Below are 23,818 nucleotides of genomic sequence, written 5' to 3' on the forward strand. Positions count from 1 at the left end.
GAAGAACATGATCATACCTAAATCTGTTAGCAGGTTTAAAGATGTGAGATTGGAATGGAGAGATGAATTAAACTACTAAACTCAGGTGACACACAATAAAAATCATAACAAGACAAGATTAGTAGAGAATCATGTAGAATTGAAACAGATGGAACTATGAAGTATAAGAAATAAAACACAAGGGACCTGGCCTCAGATAAAACGAGAGTCAGAATATCAGAGCATTCATTACCCTAACACTACTATTGACTTGCATGAGAGGAACATAGAAATATCAAAAATTGGGGAATTCTGCAGAAGAAACAGATGTTAGGGGAAAGGTTAATTTAATTAATCAAAAATATAAATGTGGGGGCACCTGGGTGGCTCAGTGGTTTAAAGCCTCTACCTTCAGCTCAGGTCATGATCCCAGGGTCCTGGGATCGAGCCCCACATTAGGCTCTCTGCTCAGTGGGGAACCTGCTTCCTCTTCTCTCTCTCTCTCTGCCTGCCTCTCTGCCTACTTGTGATCTCTGTCTGTCAAATAAACAAAATCTTAAAAAAAAATTGTTTAAAAAAATATATATAAATGTGATGGAGGGTCACATGGAGGGTCAATGGCACCTGTTTCCTCTTTAATCTGGAATCTAGTGCTTGTATAGTGGCTTATTCTGATATATATATATATCCTGTATATATATATGGCCCCACAAAGCTGAATACAAGTAAAGGAACTGGGACTGGTATAAATGTAGCTTACAACTTTTAGATTTCAGGGTTTATGGATCTTTCCCTCAACTTTAATACTGTAAAGTAAAATCGCTATTCAACAAAGTCTAATTTTTTTGTTCTTTAAACATTTTTGTTAACAAATATATAGATAATAAATATCATTATTCTCTTTAATCAAAACATAATCTGTCTTCCTTCCTTCCTATTTATCTACCCATCTTTCTACCCACCCTCCCACTTACATAATAGCCACAATGTTCAAGGGTCCAGGAAAATGTCTTTAAATTATTACAAATCCACCAGAGATATTACAAAACACTTTCTTTCAAATGACAGACTAAGACTGTTTTCTTATTTAAAAATTTGCGTATGTGGTAGTATATTCTTATGTTAATATTTTAAGCAATGTAATTCAAATAATTTATTTCAACCATTATAAATACAATAGTTTTAGTATATTCCTTAAACCATATCTATATTTCAAAAATATTTTAAAAGATATGTGATTTTCTCAAGTGCCCTCAAAACTCTGAATAAAAAATAGATTGATTTTTTACCCAAATCCAACTTTCTACATCTAGCAATTCAAAGTCTAAGTTATAGTTATGATTCAAGGAAGTAGTAGAAGACAATAACATTTATAGAAAACACTGATTAACTCAAACTTTCAAAAGAATTTCATTTAACACCTAAATCCCTGCAAAAATGCCCAAAGGAGTACTAATATACTGCAATTGGAGAACACAGTCTTCATAAACTCCCTTTTCATACTCTAAAATCAATTGTCTTTTACTCCTTTATGCATCTATCGATTCTACAGGAAAAATGCTTTTATAAAAATCAATGTGTAAAAGACTTCTTTTATAGTCTTTTGTCTCTTCACAAGGTTGTTTGATGTTTTATTGTGAATAATAAGTGCTCATGAGGATCAAAATGTAAAAGTTGTTCCTAACAGTTTATAAATAAAAGAAACATGACATCATCTTTGTCATGAAAAAAAGTTTCTCTTTCATTTTCCACAAGTAAATATACTCTTCAAAAATTTATTTACCTGCATTAAAAAAAGATTTACTTTTGAAAAATTCTATCACTTTTATTCAACAACTCTTAATTATTTAATGAATCTGAATTAATAGTAATTGATATTTAAATCTCCTTCTCCACAATATACTGTATAAGACCCTCAGGGAATAATGATCATTATGCAGCATTTTCAAAGAAGGAAGTGTATCATATGTCTCTGAAAAAATATAGTCCAATCATATCACATCCTTGGGAAATATGATCTTTGAAAGTACAGTACTAACCTTTACCATAGATAAATTTAGACAATACTCTGAATCAGCAACTACAAATCCTGAAAATTATAATATGTACATATCAAAAGCACCCATCACAAAGCATTGCCTTTGCTTATTAAAAAAAGTATTCAAATGCATGAACTTTCAAATTCAACTTCAAAACCCAACCTTAACACATTCACTTGAATCACATACACCTAAACATTTTGTTAAGTAACTGCTTGATGGAAAATGTGTGTTTTGTGTGTGTTCACTTACTTAGTCAGTTTGCAGTTCATAAAATCGACCCAAAAGTGACTTTGTAAATGCATAATAAAAGAACTTCAATTAAACATACGTTGTGAATTTATTTAGTATTTAAAATAATGAGTTATCTCCAGAAGAGAATTAAACAGAGAAGTACAGAGAGACTTACTGATAGACCTTAATCAATAACCTTTCATTTTCCCTTGCTTTATCTTATTTTCCTCTTGCTCCTGTTCCCCTCTTCTTTTGATTTCTCTAATTAAGAAATGGAAGTTCAATGCAAAAGAGTCTGAGTTTTTTGAAGGAAAAATTCCCGTTTGAAAGGATGTAACTGTTTAACTTCAATGGCTCTGAAACTTAGAAAAAAGGAAAGCAAAAGATGGGCAAAGATTCATGATATCTGATCAGGAATACTACTGTTAGTATAATATACACTATGGACTTGAAAGGATTTTTTTAAAGATTTTATTTATTTGGGAGAGAGAAAGAGTGGTGGGGAGGAACAGAGGGAGAGAGAGAAGCAAACTCCCTACAGAGCAGGAAGCTTGATGCAGGGCTGGATACCAGGATCCTGAGATCATGACCTGAGCCAAAAGTGGACCCTAAACCTATTGAGCTACCCAGGTACCCCGCTTGAAGGGATTTTGTCAGTTAAAGCCTTTAGAAAATAAAACAATTGATAAATGAGAAAACTTTTGTATCACTTATTCTAACATATATATCTATACTTACAACATATTATATATCTGACATTTAAGATAAATGACCACTAAAATAATTTGTACACTCTAATTGTCAAAGTAGAAAACTTCTGTTTGGATTTTTCATTGCTTTTAGACAGGGGTTATCTAGTTGCTTTGACTTCTTTCACTTATTTGTTCAATAATTATTAATCACATCCAAAGAAAAAAACACAATTCTACATGTGGTTATATAAGCAATAGAGACAAGGCTGTCAAGAAAAACTGTCAAACTTAGAAAAGGACAAAAGATATTACTGATTATCCTTTCAATGCAATGATCATATTGAAAAGTGGAGTCTTGGGGATTATCTGATTCCATAAACATGTTCATATTTAATTGTATTTGATATAGATTATAAAAATTAAATTGCAGAAAACTGAAAATACTTAAGTGATTTCTGTTCATAACAATGCAAGTGAACACTATCCAGCAGTAATAAATATAAATCAAATTCTCATTCTAACAGTTTGCAACATGTTATTGGTTCCCTAAATGAAAGAGTTAAACAAAATACTTGACACCTGTTTAATTTTTATGAAAGTCATGATTTTTATCATTTTGAAGGAATGTACAGTAAACCTCATATAAATATCTGAACAACTTAAAAACAGGGTTCTTCCATCTCATTCATTGCATTAAGATGGCTTTTATGGAAGGCTGGAACTCCTCATTTATGTCAGTAGAAAAATGCAAATAGACCTTATCTTTCAAATATCTGGGGTTCCAAGAAAATGCTATTCATTTTCAAAGATCCAAAAGTAAGTATATATTATTTCCTTGGTTTCCTGTGCCTTTTGTTAACTTTGGCTTGGAACACTAAGGTTGTATGATTTTTGGATATTAACTTCTGCTAGTCAAACTGAAGTGAAAGGTATACATATTGTTTACAGAGCTGGTGGTAAATAAGGTTGAACACCCACCGTACAGTTTATTGGATCCAGGTGGTTATTATAAGCTTTTATGAATAGTCAGTTTAATAAAATTTAATAGACACCTATTTCTAGTACCTTACTCTCAGGCCCACTATCGAATAGAAAATCAGTCCACTTGGAAGAGGATGTTACATCATTTAATCACAAGCCGTGACAATACTGAAATCTGGCATTCAGTAGTGATATCTGCGTATGATAAAATAAGAACTAAAGATATGTGCAAGCTTGAGTAGTGTGATAACTGAACATATTGGTGTAAAATTTTTCTGAAGGTATCTGAAATTTTACCAAATCCTTTTGAGTAATTTCTCTAAGTTCCTAAATCTACTTTTTATTATGTAATTACTTGGGTGGTTAGGAATGCCTATAAGCTAACTTTAAAAATAATTTCATTATGAACTAATCAGAGCACCAATTTAGTAAGACTGCTCGTTCAAGGAAAATTATACATATAAGCTATGTTTAGATGATGAAAATGTGACTTATAAAAATGCATACTACTTTTAATGTTTATTATTGATTTCTGAATATAGTTAGTATAACATACTTATCCAAGAACCTATCAATTCTGATCTAAAACTTTTCCACTTGAAAGTTCCAATTCATCAAAATTTGTTAATCATTTGGTAAAATAGTGTATCCTTCTTGTTTTCCCTTACTCTTAAGTGCACAGAAATAGCATTTATTCTCAAACACATTACACATTGGTTTATGACATATTTCACAAAGGCAAATAAAACGATTATTTAGTGACTGCCACCAACACACTTCACTTGGAGGAAAAAGATAGAACAGAAATAGCAGGCATGTTAAATTGAAGATTGGAAAGAGCAAACTGGTATCAGTTATAAGAGAAGAATACATTCAGAGATTTCTAAGCAGTATTTCTTCTCTCTTTCAAATTTGACTTTATAAAGGAGAGTTGATAATCTAGAATAACAATACTAATAGCAATAATCATAATACCATAATTAAATGATTATTTGGCTTTGTAGTTCAAGGAAAACAAATATAGTTATATATTTTTTAAAAAATCATTAATTTTATGAAGCTACATCATTTCCTTTGAAATTATAGATAGAAACCAAATACTAAATAATTTGTCTTTTTCCTGTAGTAGATATATGTTTGTTTTCCTCAACTATTTCACCTTCATCTAGAAAGAGCCTCATCAAACTCCCAGGGTTTTTGTTTTTTTTTTAAAGTTTTTACATACTTTGAAATAATCATATTTTACAGGAAGTTGCAGAGATAGTACAGAGAGGTCTGGTGTACCTTTTGCCCCATTTCCTCCATTGGTTACACCTTACATAATTGTAGTACAATATCCAAAACAGGAACTTGACCTTGGTACAATGTGCATGTACAGCTATCACTATACCACATAGTGTAGAGTGGGGCTATAGGGCTGTAGGGCTGCACAGCCGCTACTACAATCAAGATATAATACTATTTACTCCATAACCACATAGATCTCCATCTTGCTACCCCTTTGCAGTCATACCCACTCCTTTGCCCAAACCATCCATAGCCCTAGAAACTGCTAATCAGTTTTCCATCTCTATAACTTGTATCATTTTAGGAGTACTATTTAGATAGGATCATATAAGATCCTGGATTTAGACTGGATTTTTCACTCAGCATAATGTCATTGAGATTTCTCCAAGGGACTGTCACATGTATGATTGTACATTATTTTTTATTGTTGGGTAGTATTTCATAGTATGGCTCTACCATAGTTTGTTTAGCCATTCACCTATTGAGGGGAAATTATTTTGTTTCTAGGTTTGAGCTATTAAGACAAAACTGCTAAGAACAATTACGTATAGGTCTTTAGGTGGATAAGCTTCTATTTACTTGGTGAAATGAAGAAGAATGCAATTTCTTGGTCATATGGTAAATGTATGTTTAGATTTTAAGAAATTACCAGACTATATTCCAGATCATCTCTACCATTTTACATTACCATCAACAATGTAGAAGAGATCCTCTTTCATTGCATCCTTGCCAGCATTTGATATTAGGACTAGTGTTTATTTTACCTGTTATTAAAGGGTATAGCAATATCTCATCATGGCCTTCATTTGCATTTCCCTAATGACTAGTGATGTTGAATATCTTAATATGTGCTTATTTCCCATCTATATATTCTCTTCAGTAAAATATCTCTTTGCATCTTTTGCCCATTTTATAACTGGGTTATCCATTCATGTTGAGTTTTTTAAGTATTTTACTTATGAGCCCTTTGTCACATATATGGTTTACAGTTTATCTTTTCATCATCTCAACAAGGTCTTTCCCAAAACAAAAGATTTTAATTTTGATGAACTCCAATTTATTTTTTTCTTGCATAGATCATTATTTTGACATCATGGCTAAAATTCTTCTTCAAACTCTAATCCGAAATGCTGTCATCACTGACATCTTGACACCAAGAGTGGTGATTATCACTGCTTTATATGTTGTATGTTCAGGCTCTCTACTTCACCTTTACTGGAAGAGTGGGTATGGAGCCTCAGCTGTTTTATCTTATTCTGTCTGTTTCATTTGACTTGTATAGAGCAGCTATCCCCAAGTTATCTTTCCCGCCAGGCTGCCCTTTTAGTGATCCTTTGACTAGAAAGATTACCCTTTTCTTGGGACATTTTTTGTATGTACCCATTGCCTTTCCCAGGCTGCCAACACTACAGTATCCAATCTGAGGTACATAACTTTAGAAGAAACCTCATGGAACTCACCACTTTGTCTTCCCTTGGAATCTCAAGATCCTTACTTAGTCTGCCTTCTTCTCTCCATCTTTCATTCTCCTTGTGTTCATTTTACATATTATGTCCAAGGTTTTTAGTTATACTTTTTTATTCCTCCTAAGTACATCTACTCCATCTTTTCAGAAGCAGAAATATTAGTTTTCTTTGAATGATCCAGATTTTTCCTGTACCTCATTCTATGTCTAAGTTGGTCATTTGTAGGCACTGCATCCTCCTGAACATGGTGATTTGTTCAAATTTTTAAGTGTAATTCAAATAAGGCCAATTAGAACTGATCAAGTCTACTGGATTTTGCTGAAATTACTGGGAAAGAAAATTCTTTTTAGGAGGTTGTTAAATTGAAAATATATCAGTCTGCAGTTGTGGATACTTATTTTCTTATATGATAAGAGGCCACACAGGAGAGTAAAATCACAATAGAAGACAACAAAGGCAAAATATGGAGAACAAGTTACTATGCACTGATGACAGTGTGAGTCAATGGACCTGGCAGGGTCCTGAATCTAGCTTTACTTTGGGCTGTTCAATTTGGTAATCTAAAATGCCCCATCGTTACTTTAAGTTTTTCAGTTTTTTTATCACCTAAGGATCACTGAAATATATTAATTTCACTCATATTTCTGCAGAAGTCAATCATCTTACTCTCCTGCAAAATATTCCATGGTTCTTTATCAGTGTTTGATATGTCTTGGCTTAATCAAAGCTAAATCAAAAACCCTGGGAATGTAAAAGAACCAGGCTGTCTTTTTAGACATTTTAAAGATTCTTCCCTGCTCAAAAATACTCAGGAAAAAAATGCTTTTTAGAAATCTATCTGTGATTAAAAAAAAAAAAAAAACTCACAAAAATTATTGGGTTTTTCCTAATAAACATTATACCATGACCTTATGTATAGGCAAAAATGGGCAGTATCTTCTTGGTATATGTTAAAAAATGAAAATAATCATCATGCCTTCCTATAATCTACTAATGATGTAAATAACATTCTAGGAACAGAAATAAAATAAAAGCAACATATATAATAACATAAAGAAAGCATCTTTTGGCGTAAATGAATATACATATATAACTGAATATATGTACATGCTAAAATGATATATGTTAACCTGCACTTCTAGAAACCCAGTCCATTTTATTTTCTACATTATTCAATGCCATATCATTCTACTCCTTCTTTTGTTGTCTTTAATATTGATTCACCCCCTATACATTGCTTGGTTTACCCTTTAATAGGTTAAGTCCGCCCTAAGAGAACATGTTGTTGTATACATACTGACATGAGACTTTTGTGAAGTTAGAAACTCAATATCTGAAGGAAAAAGAATTATTTGAAAAGTAAAGAACTAAATGGAGAAGGTAATATTCGAAAAACAACTTTCAACCTTGACTACTCCTATATCAAACTAGCTTTCAGCAGGAAGTTGTGATCTAAAGGGAGAAAATGTATTTTAAATGATCATAAATATGAAAATCACATCATGGCTCATTTATTTTTGTATCCTCAGGCCAGTATAAAAAATGACATGGAATAGGTGTTCAATACATTCATCGCCTGGGTAACCGAATCAGTGAATGAGGAGTCAGGAGCTTCAAGAAGTATGGCTTGATTAGGTTTCACTTTGAGGTTTTCATACTCTTTTTTCCCCTCTTTCCACGATAGTTTCTTTAAGGTTTTCAAATTCTTGTTCTTGATTGGCTAAATTCTTGACTTCTCTGTCTAAACTGAAATACGCATGGCAACTTTTCTCTCAGAAAGCTTTTGTAGAGTAATAACTGCTCAATTCAGGCCAACCTGGCTTGGACCTACTTCAAAGACCCCCTGTCTATGTCCATAGCCTATGAAATCTACTTTTTATTTTTTCTTAGCTGACTTTTAATAACTGCCACTTTCCTCCTGCTGGTAGCTTACAGGCAACGAGAGCAGCTACTTAGGTTAGCATCCCAAAGAGTTTGTTAATGGAATGACTGCCTGAGAAGTTAGCCGACTCAAGCACAGTTTGGAACACATGTGAGGGGAAATGGTGGATTAGAAGAGAAGAGAGCCACAAATTGTGTCCAATCCATTTTCTACCACAACTTTTTCTCTCTTAATTACAACAAACCACACACCTGGCAGGAAGTTTATTGTTAAGGTCTAAGCAAAATACAAGATACTTTTGGATTAGTTTGTGGGACATTTTCACTATATCAATAGGCTCTTTTTATTCTGTGAGAGGTTTTCATGTTCATACTGATTTAACATATATTGAAAAGTCTTTGAACCATAAGTGCAGGTTCTGATAAAAGATATTATTATTCTCATGCATGCAACTGAAACTCCTACCTTCTATTCACTTTTTTTTTAATTGCCAGATTTGCTAGAACAGGTTTTTCTTTCAATTTTTATTGTTTAAATTCATTTAAAAACACAAAAGTACAAAAATGTATTTCTCCATGAAAATTCAAAATGTAACAGTTAAGTTTAAAGTCACTTTATTATCATCCTTAAGCAGTTTTCTCAACTACCTGTCTCCTGTCACTATCTCCTGATAATCACATTTATCAGTTTGGTGATTATCCTTCTAGATATTTGTCAATATACAATGAATATTCAATTTATTTTTCTTGATATCAAAGTTCTCTGAAATAGCCTTTCTTTTTTTTTTTTTTTAATTTTATTTATTTTTTTGTCAGAGACAGAGAAAGAGAGCACAAGCAGGGGGAGCAGCAGGCACAGGAAGAAGCTGGGAGCCCAATGTGGAATTCAATCCCAGGATTCTGGGATCATGACCTGAGCTGAAGGAAGATGCTTAACCAACTGAGCCACCCAGGCATCCCTGGAATGGCTTCTCAATTGAGATTTTCTTTCTTGGTTTTATAATCTTGACCATAATAAAGTGTGTTTTTTTTTAAATAAAGATTTTTACTTATTTATTTGACAGACAGATATCACAAGTAGGCAGAGAGGCAGGCAGAGAGAGAAGGAGGGGAAGCAGGTTCCTTGCTGAGCAGAGAGCCTGATGCGGGGCTCGATCCCAGAACCCTGGGATCATGAGCTGAGCCAAAGGCAGAGGCTTTAACCCACTGAACCACCCAGGTGCCCCTTGACCATAATAAAGTTATAGATCAGACAAGACTGAGCAAACTGGCCCTTACCTAGATAGTGTTACGATACTCTAAAAACAAAGAGCTTTGAGCTCCTACAGCACAAAATAAAAACCAAAGTAATAATAAAATAATATAAATTAAAACAATAAAAATATAAATTAACATTTTAGTACAAATGTAATACTCAAAATTAAAAATAATTCAAAGGAGAATCATAAGGTTGAAAACAAGCTCCTAGACATGAGTCTGGTGCATAGTAGGTTCTTAACGTCGTATAATTTTCCTTCATGAGTTATGAACTGCTCCTATTAAAGTACAAAAATGGAATATGTATAAAAATTAACATATCACAGTAAATCAGTGTTTGATTATTAAGAAACATACAGAAAGTCATGTGTAAAAAGAAAAGTGCTAACATTCATAGAAATGAGGGAATTTAGATTAAAGTTATCTATCAAAGGAATCAGAGGAAAAAAGTAATATAACATCCTTTGTAACTAACCCCACTGTGCTGGTGTACATTTTGCAGCTTCATTGGAGTCATCTAAATTTCTTGGGCAAATAAATATTTAAGAACACTAAATATGTTTTTAGCAACATCTAAATATTCTCTGTAAAACAGACACGACTTACAGGACTAAAAACTCATCCTTCAGTTCAAGTATTTGTTTGTTTGTTTGTTTTCCAATCTGTAAAACTTAAATGCTTTTTTTTCACCATGGTAATGGCACCCAGGGTTTGCTATGCATACTAATTTTGAGAGAATGTATTATTTATTATTTCCTCAACAGATCTTAATGGCTATATTTTGTGTTTGACGTTTCACTAAATAAATTTTTAAAAATCTCCCTTCTTTGCCCCTTCCCTGCTGAGTTCCTGAGCCCCATATGCCAACTTTGAGGCAAGACTGAATCTTTACAGCTGAGTTTCAATCCCTGAACAACATTAGTTTGCAATGGAAATGCTGATGCAGCTTTAATTATAGTGGTGTTAACTGCTCCATTATAATTAGAGATCTGCTGACCCTCTTAACTGGTTTTGCTTTCAGAACATCATGAGACAGCCTCCTTTTGCCAGCCATTCATCAGCTTCCTTTAAATTCGGTAACAATTTAGTAGTAAATGTGTTCCTTAATATAGTTTATTTGGCTGCTAAGAAGTTGGATGTTCCTCTCAGATCCTGAATTCTGGGCTACAGGAGCTTAAAGGAAACTAAGGAGATAATTTAAGCCATCTCATTGTTTAGTCTGAAAGGTACCTCAGTATTCGTCCTAGGATTCTTTCCCACATTTAAAGCTATTTGAGTAAGCCATTTCCTCTTTCCTCCACCTACCTTACCCCAGCTTCTAACATCTAGTCCAAGAACAGTCTACTTGCATTTATTTTGGCTAGCTTCAGTGGAGATGGAAAACAGCTGGTCAGCCCCACCCCCCTAGCCCAGGAACCCACTCATTAAGACAGTGATTCAGACAACTCTTAGCCCCCTCCCACTATCTCCTAATCCTTAACTAGTTCGCACTTAACTGGTTTTCAAGAACTTGCGTTGCCTTTTTTTTTTTTTTTAACAAATATCAGTATAAAGCAACTGAGGTATATTGGGTCACTCAAATAAAACATTTTCTGGGCAGATTAAAAAACAGTCTTCATTTAAAACAGAAAACAAAACAGTCTTCCAAAAAAAATAAAGGTTCCTATTCATAGGTGTACTGAAAATTTAATAAAGTTATTTCTGAAATCAAAATTAGCAAATTAGCAAATCAAAATTAGCAATTTTTATATGTATATGTATGTATGTATATATACATATGCACATATATATACATATACACACATATATGTATATGTATATGTATATACATATACACACATATATGTATATGTATATGTATATATATACATATATATACATATACATATATATACACACATATATATACATATACATATATATATATATATATATATATCGCAGCAGACCTCAACTTCTGACATGCGCCTGGATACCTGTTAAAAATTCTGATTCAGAAACCTGCTGCGGGACCCAGGAGCAGGCACGTGCAACAAGCATCACTCTCCCCTCATCCAGCAACCCCTTGATTCTCTTTCAGATGGCACAGAACACAGGGAACACTGTGACAGCAGTTAGATAAGCTAACTTCACTTAGAACCAAACTAATAAAACATCTAAAAATGGCTATAAGGAGAGATTTGAGAATTATCCATGTCCATTCAGTTAGACTATTTCTTAAAACTTATATGCTCAACTGTACTGAGGTTTATATAAGTATATAATCAGGTTGTAATAACAGCCTTGCAAACTCAGTCACAAAAAATAATAATAAAAAAAAAAACAGAAATGGCTCTGGGTAACTTAAATAGAAAATGCATTTGTTAAAAGGCTAGTGCATAGCAGACTGAATTACAGAAAAACTGGAAAACTAGGTTTGAGAAATAGAAATAAGGTATGAAAAGGAAAGCCAAGAATCAACATAGAATAAAGTTAATAATTATATTGGTAAGGCTACTGCCATTAATACATTTTGTTGATAAAATGCACTCTTCTCTCTCCACCACTACCACCTAGAATAGGTTTTTTCCATTCTTGTGTCTTGTATTCACTCCTTGGAATTTCAAAATTCAGGAGAAACAATCCAGTTAATTGAACCCAGACCTTATTATCAAGCCCTGGCTCCTGCCAGAAAATGACATCTTTCTAATATCCAGTCATGTATAATTAAATGTTTTGAAAAGACCACATGGCCCAATAAAGCTACAGACTTTGAATACAAAGCATGTAGAAAATAGTTGTTATATATAGACTTGCAATAGATTCTGCTGGAAAAATTCTTGTCCTTTAGAACATCATTCCTGGAATTCTCTCTCAAAGAATGTGGCAGGCATACCACCTTACTTTCCAAGTAAGCTATATAAGCTTTATATCAATGAGATTACTATTGAGTATTCAGTTATTTTCACCTACATGATGTGTGCATAGGGTTTTAACAGATGTTTAAACATATATGTTTAACATATATAATATATACATACATCATACTATATATATGTATATATATGTAGCAAAGTTTGTTTTCAAATGATTTGTACAAATATTATTGTGTTGTCTTTTATTGCAGAGTTTAGAGGGTCTTTTTGTATTCTGGAAATGAGTCATTTGTTCAGTATGCATTTTGACAATATTTTATCTCAGTTTGTGTTTATCCCAGTTTTATTTTGTTAATAGTGCCTTTTGAGGACCAGATTTTTATTTTAATTATGTTTAACTTATCATTTGTCTTTTATAGTTGCTTTCTGTGACCAGTCTAACAAATCTTTTTACTTATATTTTCTTCTCAAGTCTTTATAGTGTTAGTATTTATATTTAGGTCTATGATTCATTTCAACTTAAATTTTGTATATATATATATATATAAATTTGTATATATGTATATAAATTTGTATATATGTATACAAATTTGGATATGTTTCCATATCCAAACAGATATCCAGTTATTCCAGCACTACTTATTGAAAATGTTTTTTCCATGGAATTATTTTGACATCAGACTTGAAATGAATGAATCTATATGTATATGTCTATTTCTCAAATTTTATTATGTTTTAGTGACCCATTTTATTTTCTTAAAATAGTGACACATTTTCTTAAATACAACTTTTTAGTAATCTTAAAGCTTAATGTAAGTCTTCCTACATACTTTGTTTCTTTAATTTTGTTTTGGCTATGGAATATCATTCATAAAAGTGAATTTTAGAAAATAAATATAAAATAAATTTTAGAAAAATTTGTCAATTTTAATTTTTAGAAGTTAGGTGAGTTTATGACTGAGAAGGTGCTGAATTCATTGATCAATTTGGGAAGAAACTGACCTAAAAATACCTTAACAGCATTTTGTCTTTGATTACAAGAGCATGGTATATCTTCTCATTCATTCATTCATTCATTCACTCACTCAATTTTTAAATTTAGTTCTGTGCTCAATATGGAACTTGAATGCACAACAACAAGATCAAGAATCACATGCTCTACTGACTGAGCCAGACAGGCTCCTTTCATTTAAATCTTTATCTTCCTATAATTATGCCCCTCTCAAAAATTCTTTTACTTCCCATTTGTTTTCTAATATGTATTTGATATATGTTTACTGATGCTTAAATCTAGTTTAATTCACTTGTTAGTCTAATAGTAGCTTCGTACCATCTACAAATTTCTATGCAGACAATGGTACCATCTGTGTATATAAGAACAGTTATGCTTTTTCCTTTATATTTGTTTCTACTTCTAACATCTGGATAGTATCTAGGTTACCTTCTATTAATTGTTTTTCTCTGGGCTACACATCAGATATTTCTATTTCTTTACAGATCTAGGAGTTTCTCATGTACATAGAACATTTTGAATGATAGAGAGATTCTGCTATATATTAGTTACCTCTGAAGAATGCTGGGTTTTGTTGTTGTTGTTGCTCTTTGCTTTTTGTTTTATTTTATTAGGTAACTAAACTGGTTTGGCCTCAAACTCAAAACTTACGGACCCTGCTATGGAAAGCAGCTGAAGTCTTTGTTCATTATCTTTAGACTTGTAGATGTTCCTTCGTACCACTACTGGACTTTATACATATATGTTTACTCAGATATTGGCCAACAATTTGGGCAGAGAGGATACATAAATTGTGAGCCTTGCCCTCACCACAACCCTTTCCTCTCCTTGATTTTTTTCCTCACATTCCAGCTTTTCCACAAAGCCAAAACAGTCTGCTAATTTTTTTAGTCAATAGGGATAAGTTTTAATGAGCTTTCTGCTCAAATTTCACCCACCTTACATAAGTTAAACTAGGTGGTACCCTCAGGGAGAGGAGAACCCACACAGACAACAGTAAATTTTATCCAACGTAGTTTCCTTTCTCAAAGGGTATAATGCCATGCTTGCTTTGGCAGCATATATACAAAATTGGAATGATACAGAAAAGATTAGCATGGTCCCTGTACAAATACAACACATAAATTTGTGAAGGGTTCCATCTTTTTAATAGATATGCAGAAAAATAAAGAGGAATCCAAGTATATCACTAAAGAAAGCCAACAAATTGTGACAGAAGAGAGTAAGAGAATAAGGAACAAAGGAAAACTACCAAAACAAGTATAAAACAAGTAACAAAATGGCAGTAAATACATACATATCGATAATTACTTTGAAGGTAAATGGAATAAATGTTCTAATCAAAAAACATAGGGTGAAGAAATAGGTTAAAAAAAAAAAAAGACCCATCTGTACACTGCCTACAAGAGAGGAATTTCAGACCTAAAGACATATGCAGATTGAAAGTGAAGGGATGGAGAAGAATTTGTCATGCAAATGGATGCAAAAAGCAAGCTGGAGTAGCAATACTTGTATCAGAGAAAATAGACTTTAAAACAAAGACTAACAAGAAACAAAGGAGGACATTATATAATCATTCAGGGGACAACCCAACAAGAAAATATAACAATTATATTTCTACACCCAATATGGGAACACCCATATACTTGAAGCAGTAAATAACAAATATAAAAGAACCAATTGATAGTAATACAATAAAGGTATGAGAATTCAACATTCCACTTACATCATTAGGTACATTATCCAAACAGAAAATCAATAAGGAAATAGACACTTTGAGTGACACATAGGACCAAATATATTTAACAGATATATTAGGAATTCCATCCTAAAACAGCAGAGTACATATTTTTTTAAGTGCACACAAAACATGTGCACTTATTCCACAATATGTGTATTCCACAGTATGCCATATAATAGGCCAGAAAACAAGTCTTAACAAATTCAAAAACTATCAAAGTCATTCCATCCATCTTTTCTGACTGCAATGCTATGAAACTAGAATTCAACCACAAGAAAAAATCTGGAAAGACCACAAATACATAGAGGTTAAATAACATGCTACTCAACAATGACCAGGTTAACCAGGAAATCAAAAAATACCTGAAATAAAAAAGGAAAACCTAATGGTCCAAAATATTTGGGATGCAGCAAAAGCTGTCCTAGAGGGAAGTTTGTAGCAATACAGGCAACCTCAAAAACAAAACTGAAAAAGCTTCAAATAAACAACCTAAACCTTACATCTAAAAGAGTTAGAAAAAGGACAAATGAAAGACCAAATAAGCAGAACAAAGGCAATAATAAAGACTAGAGCAGAAATAAACAAAATAGAAACAAAAAACAAAATAAAACCAAAACGAAAAACAAAGCAATAGACAGATCAGTGAAACCTGGAGCTGGTTCTCTGAAAAGATCAACATAATTGATAAGCCTTTATCCAGATGCATCAAAAAAAAGGAGAGAGAGGATTCAAATAAGGTCAGAAATGAAAGAGTAGAAACAACCAACACCAAAGAAATACAAACAATTTTAAGAGAATATTATGAAAAATTTTAAGCCAATAAATTGGACAAGCTAGTAGAAATGGACAAATTCCTAGAAACTTGTAACCTCCCAAAATTCAATGAGGACAAAATAGAAAATGTGAATGGACCAATTACAACAATTACATTGAATCAGTAATCAAAAACTTCCAACAAACAAAAGTCCAGGGCCAGATGACTTCAGAGGCAAATACCATCGAACATTTAAAGTAGAGTTAATATCTATTCTCTCAAACCATTCCAAAAACTTGCAAAAGAAGGAAAACTTCCAAATTCATTCTATGAGGGCAGCATTACACTGGCAACAAAATCAGATAAAAACACTATGAGGCAGAGAGAGAGAAAAACACTATGAGGCAGAGAGAGAGAAATACAGAGGATTATCCTTGATGAAAATAGATACAATAATCTTCAATAAAATATTAACAAACTGAATCCAACAATAAATTAAAAAAAATTCATTCACCACAATTAAGTGGGATTTATTCCTGGGATGCAGGTGTGGTTCAATGTTTGCAAATCCATTAATATGATACATATCCATAAGAGGAAGGGTAAGAACCATACGATTATTTCAACAGAGAAAAAGCATTTGATAAAATATAGCATCCATTCATGATAAAAATCATCACCAAAGTAGGTTTAGAGGGAACATACCTCAACATAATAAAGGTCACATATGATAGACCAACAGTGAGCATCATACTCAATTAAAACTGAGAGCTTTTCCTTTAAGATCAGGAAAAAGACAAGGAGTTCCATTCTCACCACTATTAATTCAACATCGTACTGAAAGTCCTAGCCACAACAATCGGACAACAAAAAGAAATAAAAGACATCCAAACTGATAGGAAGAAGTAAAACTTATAGTATTTGTAGATGACATGATATAGTATATGGAAAACCCTAAAGATGGTACCAAAAATAAAAACCTACTAGAATTGATAATTAAATTCAATAAGGTCAAAGGATAGAGTCAACACACAATAATTTGTTGCATTTCTAAACACTAAAAACAAAGCAACAGAAAAAGTAATTAAGAAAGCAATCCCATGAACAATTGCACTAAAAAGAATAAAATGCCTAGGAATAAATTTAACTGAAGAGGCAAAGTATCTGTACTGTGAAAGTTATAAAGCATTGATGGAAGAAATTAAATATGACACCAAAAAATGGGAAGATATTCCATGTTCAAGGATTGGAAAAACAAATATAGTTAAAATGTCCATACTACCCAAAGAAGTCCACAGATTTAATATAATCTTCCCAAAATACCAACATCATTTTTCACAAAACTAGAACAAATAATCCTAAAGTTAAATCCCTGAATAGCCAAAAACAATGCTGAAAAACAAAAACAAAGACAAAAGAAACAAAAGGCCCCCACAACACGGGAGATATCAAAAGTCCAGATTTTAAGTTATATGACAAAGATATAATAATCAAAATAGTTTGGTACTAGCACAAATATAGACACACAGATTGATGGTGCAGGATACAAAGCCTAGAAAACAAACCCACAATTACATGGTCAATTAAATTTTGTCAAAAGAGGCAAGAATATAAAAGGGGAAAAAGTTTCTTCAACAAATGGTATCAGGAAAACTGGACATCTACATGCCAAAGAATGAAACTGGATCACTTTCTTACACCATACACAAAAATAAACTCAAAATGGATTAAGGACCTTTGAGGTGTGAAGCCATAAAAACTCTGAAGAGAACACAGGAAGTAATTTCTGACATTGGCCATAGAAAAGTTTTTCTAGATGTCTCCTGAAGCAAGGGAAACAAAAGCAAAAATAAACTATTGGGTCTACATCAAAATAAAAAGCTTCTGCACAGCAAAGGAAACAGTCAACAGAACTAAAAAGCAAACCGCAAGATGGGAGAAGATACCTACAAATGACATATCCAATAAGTGTTAGTATCCAAAATATATTTAAAAAAACTAATACAACTCAACACTGAAAAAAACAAATAATCCAAACAAAATGGGCAGAAGACAGGTACCTTCATGGCTCAGTCAGGTCAGTGTCAGGCTCTTGATTTCAGCTCAGGTCATGAGATCAAGCCCTGTGTCAGGCTCCATACTTGGCAGGGAGTCTGCTTGAGAGTCCCTTTCTTCCTTGTCTTCTGCCCCCACCACACCACACACACACACTCTCTCTCTAAAATAATATAAATCTTTTAAAAATGGGCAGAAGACACAAACACACATTTCTCCAAAGAAGACTTCCACATGGCCAACAGATACATGGGGAAAGACACTCAACATTCCTCATCCTTAGGAGTATGCAAATCAAAACTACAGTGGGTGTGGTACATAAACAATGAATGCTGGAACACTGAAAAGAAATAAAATAAAATAAAATAAAATGGAAAAAAAACCCTTCAATGACATGTTACCTCATACCTGCGAGAATGTCTAAAATAAAAAACAGAAAACAACAAGTATTGCTGAGGATGTAGGAGAAAAAGGAACCCTCTTGCTCTGTTGGTGGGAATGCAAACTGGTGCAGCCACTGGGAAAACAGAATAGAGGTTCCTCAAAATTTTTAAAAACAGTGCTACTCTATGATACAATAATCACACTCCATGTAGTAATGAAATACAAGAACACTAATTTGGAAGGATATATGCACCCCGAAGTTATTACAACACTATTTAGAATAGACAAATTATGGAATCAGTCCAAGTGTCCATCCACAGATGAATGAATAAATAGGCACACACACAAGAATATTATTCAGTTTGTAAAAAGAATGAAATCTTGCCATTTGCAACAACACAGATGGGAGCTAAAGAGTATTATGCTAAGCAAAACCCGTCAGAGAAAGACAAATACACGATTTTACACAGATGTGGAATTTAAGGAACAAAATATCCAAAGGGAGGAGAGAAAGAGGGACAGACAAACCAAGAAACAGACTCTTAACTATAAAGAACAAACTGATGGTTATCAGAGGGCAAGTGGGCGGTACAATGGGTAAAATAAGTGATGGGGATAAAAGTACACTTACCATGATGAGCACTGAGTAATGAAATGCATAGAATTGGTGAATCACTATATTGGACACTTGAAACTAATATGTTTCATTCATATATATATATATATATATATATATATATAGTTAACTATATGTTAACTATACTGGAATTAAAACTTAAAAACTTAGAAAAAAGAAAAAAGAAAAAATGTCATCCTATTTTTATTTTCAGTCATTTTTCACTGTAATAAAAAATGTGTTTATATATACTTCATTTCTAGTTTATAATTATGGGCAGCTGATTAAAATACTCTGGTATTACTGAAATCAGAATCCCTTTATACTTTCATATTTGTTTTTTAATAATACTTTTCTCAAATGTTTCATATTCATTGGTTACTTTTTCATATTTGTAATGAGTTGGAAGGTAGCCCCCCTAAAAGTTATGTCCACTTACAATTCATGACCTTATTTGGAGAAATGGTCTCTGCAGAAGTAATTAAGGATTTTGAGATAATCATTCTGGATTATCCAGGTAGGCCCTAACTACAGCAAACGAAGCTCTTATTTTAAAAAACAAACAAACAAAAAAATGGAGAGGGAAACTTGAGACATAGGGAAGAGGAATAAATCATGCAGAGTTGGAGATAGGTATGTGGGTTAAACAGCCCTCAAGTCAATGAACACCTGAAGCCACCCCAAGTTACAGGAATCAAGGAAAGATTCTCTTCTAGAGCCTTTGAAGGGAGCACAGATGTAATGTTATTTTGATTTCAGATTTCTGGCCTCTAGACCTGTGAGAAAATGAATTTCTACTTTTATAAGCCACTCAATTTAAAGTTATTTGTTACAACCTTCCTAGAAAAAGGTACAGTCAAGTTTCTGTTCCTGTAACAAAATATCATAAACTGAGAGTCTTATAACCAACAAAAAATTATTTCTCATAGTCTCAGAACTTGAAACTCCAAAGTCCAGGGTGCCATCATGGTTGGGTTTTGGTGAGAGTCCATCCTTTTCCATGTTGCAAACTTCTCGCTGTATTCTCACATAGTATATGGGGCAACAGAGTTCTCTAGAGTCTCTTTTACAAGGGAATTAATTCCATTTATATGAGATCCCCACCATAACCTGATCATTCCCCAAACCTCACCACCTAATGCCATCACAATGGGAGGTTAGGATTTTAACATATAAATTTGGGGGGGAATAAACATTCATTCAATTGCAGAAACTAATACAATATTTAAAAATGAGTAATAGAAAGTTAAGTACAGGCTCTGTACGAAAAGTGGCAGGTTTTGACTGGGGTATATTACAGTTGGTTGAGTCATTATTCAGTGACATTCAATTGCCAGAAAGGGAGAAGGCTGCTGCCATTATCTTCACCAACTATTCTAGTTTCTCTAAGATTTTTTTAATCTTAATTATCTAGATCAGAATACTAAATATCCTGAAGAGAAATGACTATCTCGAGATTCAGCCTACAAGAGCATAAATTGTGCATGATTATCTTTTTTATTTTGGCGCATTTTTCAGTCTTTTTCATGTATCATTGTACGTCACTTTAAATAACTAAAGATGCACATAATAATCTAGAATTCAAGATTTGTAACAGTTCCTTTTCCTACCCCCTTTTGTTCTCATTTTAAGGTGTCTTGAAAAGGAACTGATTTAAATAAGGCCATTTTACCATCTTAGGGGGAAATACTGCTAGATATTTAAGTGTACATTCAAAAATGTTTGCTTCATTTTATGGATGAGAGAACTGAGATCCAGAGGCTTTAAAGTAACTTACTCAAACATACATAACCAGTCAGTGGCAATTCCAGATCCCTAATGCATATTTGATTGCACCATTCTTAGAAATTCTTCGCTTCACATTTTTTCAGCAAACAGTTGAGTACCAAATATTGGCTAGTCAATAAATACAAATACATAACATTTTTCAGGTTACATGAAGAAAAAGAGGGCAAATGATAAGGTGTCTCTCTCTCTTCAAAGTATCTACAGTTAAATAGTGGTATATGTGGAAATTAGAAAATGTCTAATTTCTATAGAAATTGATTTGTACACATTTTATGTCATAATTGACTGTCCTGGAATATGTGTTTTATATGAGCAGTAGTAATATACCACAGAAAAGAATGACAAAATAAACCCTAAAATATTTGTCATTTGTTGGCAAGAACAAAAAGATTTTCTCTGTGTTTTCTACCTACTGGTTTTGTGTTCTAAGAGCCAGACACAGCCACCCGGCTATTCCTGACAGCCTGAGTCTGTCTGCACTATATCTGAATTTATTACTCACCATTTGTTATATTGCTAATAAAAACAGTATAAAATACTATCTTGTCACATTAAATCTGAAACAGAAATCTTGTTCTATTTCAAGAAATGATTTAATATTTTATTACCTAAAATACTGGTGTGGAATGATGGTTACCACCATTTCTGTGAGCTGCTCACTAAATATTGATTGGGGTAAAAGTTGCAACATTAACTGCATGGGCAAAGCTTTTCAACTTATAAACACTGAGTGTTTAGGTGCCTTGTGACTAAATCAACAGAGTACAGCCAAGGATCAGGATCCCACATATTTCCAAGTCATATAGCAACGCCTCTAGCTAGCCATAGTATTTTAAGTTATTAATGTAATGAACCATCTTAAAAAGTTTTTAAAAAAAGGAAAAGCCGAATGGAAATAAAACATATCCCTTACCATGTCTTTAAAAATTATATTAAAATGGCAATACTATAGTAATCCAGTTCAGAGAGAAAATAAAGCTGTTATACTAAGCCATTAAATAACTGGTTTTTGTTCTTTAGATTATCTGTAATTGAGATCAAATGTTAAAAGGTTTTATTTAGAACCGGCCTGTGGTATTTTCTCTGTGTCAAAAAGTAAAGAAATCCTTATAACTAAAAATCCTAAAGTATTATTGAAAGACTGATCTTCATTTTCCCATAATATTGTTATCAATATTCCAAAATATATTAAGATAAAACACCAAGTTTGTTAGTCTTTCTTAAAATACACAGAATCGAGTTTCAAAGTGAATGACTTTCACAGTTTGACTGTTTTCCTATCCCATCTCTCTTTAGGCTTTCTTGTGGCAGGAAAGAAGTGATTATTTTATAATATTCAAGCATTCTAATAAATTAAATGGAAAAACCATGCTTCCTCTACCTCCCTTTTAGCTTAAGTTAAATGTGTGTGTGTGTGTGTGTGTGTGTGTGTGTATTTTTGGCTGCAATTATTACCAACAATACAGAAAGCCTCCAGAAATAAAAATTAGTCATGATTTTCAGAAAATACCTTTAAAATGTTCATTTTATCAGGGAGAGAAAAGCATTTCCAGGTAAATTCAATTCCCTATGCTCACCTGTGATTTATCCATGTGCTTATTTTTTTTCTTTCTAAATGTTTATTTTACCTTCCTTATGCCAATTTCCTGTTCAACACCCTAAGGTTCTTAAGCCATTTATTAAGAAATTAGAAAATTACAAAAAAAAAATGTTAAGCATTACCATCCCAATTTTTATCCTGGGCCAAAATCTCCCTAGTGATATTATTATTTTGAAAAAATGAGAAAGGATGAAAGAAGAAAGGAAAAAATGAAGGAAGGGACTAATAAGATCTACAATTTCCAGTGAGAATGAGGGACATTACTTTTCAGAATATTGCATACATATTCCTGTGTTAAAAGGAGTAAAGAAAAATCAACTGACACTATTTCCCCACAAGATTTAGGTTACCTCATCTAAAACATTCTTAGTGATTATTCCTAACACTGGAACAGAGAACAGAATGACTTGAGTAGTAGGTTGTTAGTTATTAGTAGTACAGGACAAAGTGGCTTTCAGATTCTTTTGTAATGCTGTTAATAAAGAATCTGCTTCTGGGGCACCTGGGTGGCTCAGTGGGTTAAAGCCTCTGCCTTCGGCTCAGGTCATGATCCCAGGGTCCTGGGATCGAGCCCTGCATCGGGCTCTCTGCTCCAAGGGGAGTCGGCTTCCTCCTCTCTCTCTTCCTGCCTCTCTGCCTACTTGTGATCTCTGCCGGTCCAACAGATAAATAAAATCTTTAAAAAAAGAAAAATCTCCTTCTAAATTCTTACGTCTGTGTTTGTGTGTGTGTAGTTTATATGCCTGTTTCAAATGGCCTACTCTCTGCCAAGAAGGGAATATAAAAGTAATATCCGGTACATCTGAATCACTATGGACTTAGAAGTTGATATATTCACAAAGGTACATTAAGGAATGCACCTTGTTAAAGCTTACAATCAGGTATAGAGCTAGGAGGCAGAGACTTTGTCTTTAGAGAGGGCATAGTTGTTATTCCCCCATCTCTACCCTCAGCCGCACTTTACAAGAGAAATGATCATGTTTTACTCTAGGCCTACTCTTGCTTTTTCCTAACAAGGTAAAAGAGGTTTCTTCTCACAAGTTTATAGAAACTACACAGGTGAGGATTAGATCCAACCTGCATAGGCCACTAACTAACCAAACAGATGGCCACCCCAAGATCACCTGCAAAATAGCAACCTTCTATTTTCATTGTATTTTAGTTGCCAAATTTGACTTTGCCTCAAATCAAAGCCCT

The 23,818-nt window shown here is 33.1% G+C and overlaps 1 non-coding gene across 1 annotated transcript; it reads left to right on the forward strand.

The window, feature by feature from the left end:
* Nucleotides 1-14,725: 14,725 nt before the first annotated feature.
* On the forward strand, nt 14,726-14,831 carry LOC116864028. Its single transcript, XR_004381917.1, has one exon. It is a non-coding gene; the product is annotated as a U6 spliceosomal RNA (small nuclear RNA).
* The last annotated feature ends 8,987 nt before the right edge of the window (nt 14,832-23,818 follow it).

Source organism: Lontra canadensis, unplaced genomic scaffold (assembly GCF_010015895.1).
Source record: "Lontra canadensis isolate GAN:19392208 unplaced genomic scaffold, GSC_riverotter_1.0 scaffold4, whole genome shotgun sequence".
Lineage (NCBI taxonomy): Eukaryota > Metazoa > Chordata > Mammalia > Carnivora > Mustelidae > Lontra > Lontra canadensis.